Source organism: Poecilia reticulata, linkage group LG12, assembly GCF_000633615.1.
Source record: "Poecilia reticulata strain Guanapo linkage group LG12, Guppy_female_1.0+MT, whole genome shotgun sequence".
NCBI classification, from domain to species: Eukaryota; Metazoa; Chordata; class Actinopteri; order Cyprinodontiformes; family Poeciliidae; genus Poecilia; species Poecilia reticulata.
The window spans coordinates 2813558-2820472 of record NC_024342.1 but is presented as its reverse complement, the minus strand read 5'-3'; positions in this window follow the sequence as shown (position 1 = coordinate 2820472).

Below are 6915 nucleotides of genomic sequence, written 5' to 3'. Positions count from 1 at the left end.
AATAAGATCAGAGGAGTTTCAGGAAAGTGAGTTTTCTGGGGAAAAAATGCAAAGAGGAAATGGTAGAAGAGAAAATAAATTAATATATAATGAAAAAGAAAAAATACATGAAGTAAAAAAGAATATAGAAAAATTCCAGATGAGGATTAGGGCCACTGGGAAAAAGAATTCTGATCTTTTTCTTCTCAGAAATTCTAAGAAAATAAAGTCAAAATTAATATTTTTTTTCTTTCAGTGGCTCTAATCCTCTTCCATTAAAGAAGTAAAGTACACACTATGAAAAAAAGTAATAAATTAAAAAGAAGACTGATATGATTTGAAATAAAAGAAATTTAAATAAGTTGTGTTAAATTAATCCTGTTGAAAATAACCAAATATTAATTTATGTTACACCGTATCATCAAATAAATTGAGAAAGCTCTTACTGTTTTTATTTGCTACAAGTAATATTTGGCACGTAAATTACTTCAAGCCATTTATTTATTCTACATTTATCTGTGATTATGTCAGGTTCTGTCCTCCGTACGCCTCCATGTTTATTCTGGAGAATGTAGCGTCTTACCTCAAATTTCCCAAAAATCTGAGGAAAAGTTTGCCAACATTTTCCTGATACAGTTTGTTTCCAGACAGGCGGAGTTTGAAAGCTCAGCAAGATGAAAACAGATATTTTTTGCTGTACGTTCATTCAGTCCATTCTGCTGAAAGTCTTGCTCTCTCTCGCTCTCTCAGCCTGAATGAGCAGCAGACATGCCTCGACATGCAGAACCCAGGCTGCCTGAGAGATGGAGGATCAGACATTTACTGCATTTAGTAATTCTCAGTTTAGCACCAGAACTGCTTTGGTGGAAAAGTAACTTGATGTGGTTACTTGGTGCCATTTTTTTTTTATTTTATTTGATTTTTTACCTTAATCATGGCGATCGTTCTTTGTGAACTTTGTATCCTCTGAACTGGACAGCTTACGCAACATTAAATAATGTCATTTTAAAGTAATTTTTGAATGAATTAGAATATTCCCTGAACATTGTTTTTTATTTAATGTTTTTTAGTCAAACGTCGCTCACATTTCTATCACTGACTGCTCTTTAAAAAAAAAAATAATAATAATAATCAACTCCGGCTGACTTCTACTCATGTCTTGATGTCAAGTATCACTTCCATTCTGATTTTTCAAATACTGTGTGTGTGTGTGTGTGTGTGTGTGTGTGTGTGCGTGCGTGCGTGCGTGCGTGCGTGCGTGCGTGCGTGCGCGCGCACATGTGGAGTAAGTGTAAAATGTTCCTGACTGTTTTTGACTGAGCTGACTGTTCAGCTCATTTTAGAGGAACCTGTTTTATGTTATGGAGGCGGTGCCTTTTTCTTTTTTCTTCTTAAAGGTTTAGCTCATTGCACTTAACTGTTGCATTATCAGTTCGTTTGTGTACATGTCCTGGTGCCAAAGTTACATTTGTGTCTGCATATGTTTTGTCTCTCAGTGGAGATGTTGGCGATGATTTTAATCCAGTATTCTGCATTTTATAAGATGTGAGGGGAATCCAGATTTTTTTAATCTTTTTTTTTTTTTTTTTTTTTTGATTGTGAAGTAAAACGGATCATGCATGTGGTCGACATTTCAGGGTCTGGTCAGAACTGTAAGGCCTAAATAACATGAGTTCTCCATTAGTGGAAAACTGTTTTCATGCAAAAATTTACAGTTTTTTGGGGGGTGGGATGTTTGTCAAAATTAATTTAAATAAAAGTTAGTTTCGAATGCAATGTGTTGATTCTGAACGAATATTGAACTAAACCAGGTTTCTGCAGCCTGCGGTTCTGGAGCGGCTCCACAATCACACTTTTAAAAAGTTGGCTAAAAAAAGTTAAATCTACCTAAAAATGGATCCAACAACATTCTGTTGCATTTGTTTTAAAAAAATTGCTAGTTTTGTGATGTTGGAAATGGTGCTTTTTTAAAATCATAATTTTCCATTCTAATCAACATCCCATAGATTTTTTTACCCCCCCCCCAATTTTTATAAATGCGCTCTTTAAAAATGACTTCCTTTTTACAGTACATATTAAAAACATGAGAAGCAGTCTTGTTTTAAAAGATCTAAGCTCTAAGTTCGCATTTCTATCCGTACTGAGGATAAAAATGACTCTCTGGACTGTGACGGTTGCAGATCCCTGAACTGGATTAATAAGTGAACGTGTTTCTCACCCATGAGAACAATCACACCTGATTGAAGAAACTACACTCTGTATTTTGTAAAGTGTTTGTCGGATCCAAAGCACATTGAGAATTCAGTGCAGATCAGATCTGAAGCCGCCGGTGTCCTATCAGAGTTTCTGTTGGTTTCATATCTGAACCGTCTGACGTGATCGGAGCCAAATATGTTTTTCTGTAAACATTTAGTAACCTGGTTCCATCAGTCAGACTAAAACGCTCAAAGTTTGGGTAACACTGGCAATTTAAGCACAAAAATCATTCAGTTATGTTACGCAACATCCCTGATTGAACTGTTGGAGGAAACGAGGTAAAGCGGAAAAGTGGGTTTGCCTGTTGCTGCTTCATCAGGTCGTTGGTGGAAACAGCAGAAAACTTTAAACTCGCTAAGCTACTGACTGATTTTAGCTCTGCAGGTTTTATTAAAACGTTTTCTTTTGTAAAACTCAATTCACAAACAGTCGGCTGTAAAATCACGATAGCTTTGATGATGTAACTGTGAATCATCACCTTATAGGTTTGACAGTTCAGAATAGATTGATTGGAGGTATGGAAGAGGAGTAGGGCCACTAAAGGAAAAAAAAGTCTTTATTCTCAAATTCTGTCTCACCATTCGGACAGTTTTTCTGACTCGCCCTCATCCTCTTCCATAAAGAGGAGAAGGCTGGACAACCTGTTTTTAAATGATTTTTAAATAATCAACATTGGAAAATGAGACATAACTTGAATCCTCTAAATATTCCACGCCAGGTGTTGTTACGAGGATTCAACACTAAAATCCAACAGGGGGCGCTCTGAACCTAACAGAGCAGCAGCTGAAAGGTGAATCAGAATCTTTTAACATTCTTGTGAAACATTCATGCGTTTGTTTTTTTGGGGATCATTTTGTGCCTCGTTTGTCACGTCGTCCACATCGAGGTTCGTCTTTGGTTGTCAACATTCCATGACGTCTCTTTGTGTCGTTTTGGGTCAAACTTTGAATATTTATGTGTCAACAGTCGAGCATCCAGTTGTTACTCATTGTATGTTGATGGACTCGGTTATTGTTGCACATACATAAATGATTTATATCAGAAATAATAATTATTTAAACAATGAGTTTAATTATTTTAATATATTAATAAAAAGGAGGATATTTTTGAAATGAGTGTTTTAAGAAGGAGGTTTGGATGTTTGCAAGTCTGTCTTATTATTTGAACAGCATCAATAAAAGCAGTGGGAAAGATATTCATTTTAAGAGGGGAAAAAAATCAAAAAGTTGGATGGAAAACCCTTTAATGTTTTTGTTCATGGTGAGGATTGATTTACCTTAACATGTTGGGTTTCACTACGTACGTTGGGGCTTTGAAAACTTCACATTTAAGTGGAGTCCAAACGGGATGAGATGAAGCAGATTTGAAGTATCCGTGTCACTTTGGATGCTCTCCCGTTCTGAATAGAGCATGTGTGTTGGGATCAAGAGTGAGGATTTCATAGAGCTAGTTTAACATCTAAATGAATTAGTGTTTTAGAAATTCTATCTGCTAAATCAACTGGCTGGGATCATATGTGCCAAAAGCTCCACTAGTCTGAAGGTTGTAGAAGTTTGAGAAAATGTATAAAATATACGCAACCTTGGCAACTCCTTCAGTTGAGGTAGCAATTAATAGGATAATTCAAATCGTTTGGAGATTCAAAATACATTATAATACATATTCTCCATTAACCTGAAGCTAATGATTCCAAAGAGATCGGAAAGCAGAGCACAACTTTTAGATTTTGATCTGTTTGAATACCGGGACGCGTTCCGTGGATTTTCTGCCCCCGTTCCTTTAAATCTGGCTGTAGCAGATGATCATGGCTGATTTCACTCAAATGTATTAAGGTAGACTTGGGAAAAAAATCCAAACCTAACAATGTGAGGAGGTGTTCCACAACCTGCAATAACGTGTCCAGATGATCCAGGTTGTCATGGAAACGAGCGTAGGTTGTTTCCTATAGCGGCTGCCGCTTTAGCCGTGGTTACGTTAGCACCGTTCGTCTCTTTGTGTTGGAGTTGGATTCAGTGTTATTACATATCAACATATTTTCAGGTGCTTTTTTAAATTTTTTTTCCTCTAACCTGATTTCTGAGTAAATAGTTTTCGGTTGTCTCCTTTTAATTCTTAGAAGTGAATGTAGAAAGATAATCACAAACTGATCAGAGAAACGTTTGAGTGTGTGTGTTGATGTGTGTGTGTGTGGGGCTGGGAGGAAGTTGCCTGGAAAACCTTGTTTTATTAATCTACAGCATATCATGTCCAGGATGTAGTCATTAGGTTCTCTGTCTCTGCATTTAGGTACAACACTGTTACCAGAACAGAGGTTCCAGTTCTCTGGCTCTTATTTGTATTAAAGATTTGTTCGATCTACTTCTTTTTGAGAATGCTGTTGGATTTGGTTTTGTTGAACCCTTTCAATACTTTCTTAGGAAATAAACACAATCATATTCTGAAAGTGTTGGTGTTTTTTTTCCCCTTCTCTTTCTTTCTGGTCACACAGAAACAAGTTTTGGTCTACCTGTTTTATTTGCTTTAATCTTCCAGCAAGAAAGTTTTTCAGATGACCTGCAGTTTAGGTCTGCTTTCCAAAGAGGAACTGCTGATCATCCAACAGCTGTCTAGATTTGCACTTCGTTTCCAGAGAGCAGTACAGCAACGGTCAGTGAGGTTTGGTACGCTGCTTGGTCAAATTCAACAATACCTCATTAATCCCAGAGGCAAGTGAAAAAGTGAAATGTTACTGCAGTTCGTGTCATTTTCTTCATAGAATCGTAACAGTCAGCTTAACAGTGAATCCAAAGAATCTTCTGACTGAAGAGAGCAGTGTTGTATGACAGACTCATGAAGATGATGCTTTGGGTCTGAGTTCTACACAACTGACCCTACTGGACTCTTTCTGGGCCCCCTTCACTTTTAGGTCCTATAGGATAATGTAGAGTTTAGATTTATGGCTAAATAAATCTAAACCCGAAACTTGGGTCAGACCAGAATTATTTGCTTGGTCGTCGGTATTGGTCGGGCTTCTTTGGAACGTTTAATAAGCCTGCAGTACATAAAGTACAAAGAAATCCAAAGGAGAATGCTTGATATAAAGTTGTGCTAATATACTTATTGTCAAAGTAGAGTAGACAGCTTAGCCTGTTGAGGAAACACATTAGAATGCAGAAGTTAATCAGACTGTGCTCCACGGAGCGGAGACGGGATCCTTCCAATCACACATGCCGGATATTTGCACCTGACTCAGCCCGTGGCTACAACAAGCAACAAGATGGAGCCGAAAGTCGCTAAACAAAAACAAAAAACACAAGCTAAGCTGCTTAAGTGGTGGTCTGAAAACTAAAGCCGTGAAATCTTAATTCAAATAAAATCGTGTCATCACAAGTTTAAAATGTTGTTGTTGCAGGACTATTTAATCTCATATATTGCATATAATTTTTTTTTTCTTGCAAAACTTTACTGTTTGAATTGGAGACACACAATGCTGTTGCATTCTATGACGGTAGCAACTTCCGCTAACTGGCTGCTAATATACCCTAGAACAGGGGTCACCAACTCCAGTCCTCAAGATCTACCATCCTGCAACTTTTAGATTCACCTCTGCTCCAAAATGTCTGAATTTCCTCACCAGCATTCATTCCTCTCTGCAATAGGCTGAAAATGAGCAGTTTATTTGATCCAGGTGTGTTTGAGCAGACACATCTAAAAGTTGCAGGGCGGTAGCCCTCGAGGAATGAAGTTGGTGACCCCTGTCCTAGAAAGAGCAAAGCTAGATAGCTTGTTTTACTTCCATTACCGCAGTGTTTCTCAATTCCGGTCCTCAGGCCTCCCTGTCCTGCATGTTTTAGGTGTTTCCCTTCTGCCACACACCTGGATTGAATCTGTGGGTGATTAGGCTTCTGCAGTACTTGATGGTCATGCAATCATTTGAATCAGCTGTTCTGGAATAGAGGCACATTTGAAACATGCAGAGCAGGGGGGGGCAGAGGACTGGAATTGAGAAGCACTGCATTATGGGAAAGGGAACATTGTCCAATTGGCTGAACGATGTTTGTCTTTGCCGTTAGCAGGCTTCTGTTGACAACCCATGTGATTTATTTGTGATTTTTTTTGTAGTACATCTCCGTCTTGAATTTAGTCTAACCCTAAAAAGTCTTGATTTTGACTTTTTAAGATATTTGGTGAAACCTGTAACTGTCATAGCATCTTCCTCCAGTATAAACCAAGATTAGAGGATGAAGCTAAGGCCACATTAAGACGGGCCAAGAACAACTCCAGTTTCTAAAACGTCTCGACATGACTGATGAGCGAACTGCTCTTTTTGTGCAAAACTTGTGCTTGAGAGTATTGTAAAAAGCAGTTCTGGTCAGAGTAACCGTCTGATGTGAAAACATTGACGTTACAAGTAGAAAACATCCTTAAAAGGCATTTTATTCATATTCATATCATGTTCTGTACTCCACACAGAAAGTTTGCCACTTTCTGCCTCCATTTACCTGCTAAATACTCATCTTTGTGGAAATGCCCATCTGACGTGTAGGAGACGAGAATTTACACCTTTTATTTTGAGGCTGGAGTTATTTTAAGGGTGAAGTACAGGGGTGTCCAAAGTGGGTCCTGGAGGGCCGCATCCTGCATGTTTTGGTTCTCTCCCTGGTTTAACACACCTGCATCAAATGATGGCTTATTAGAGGC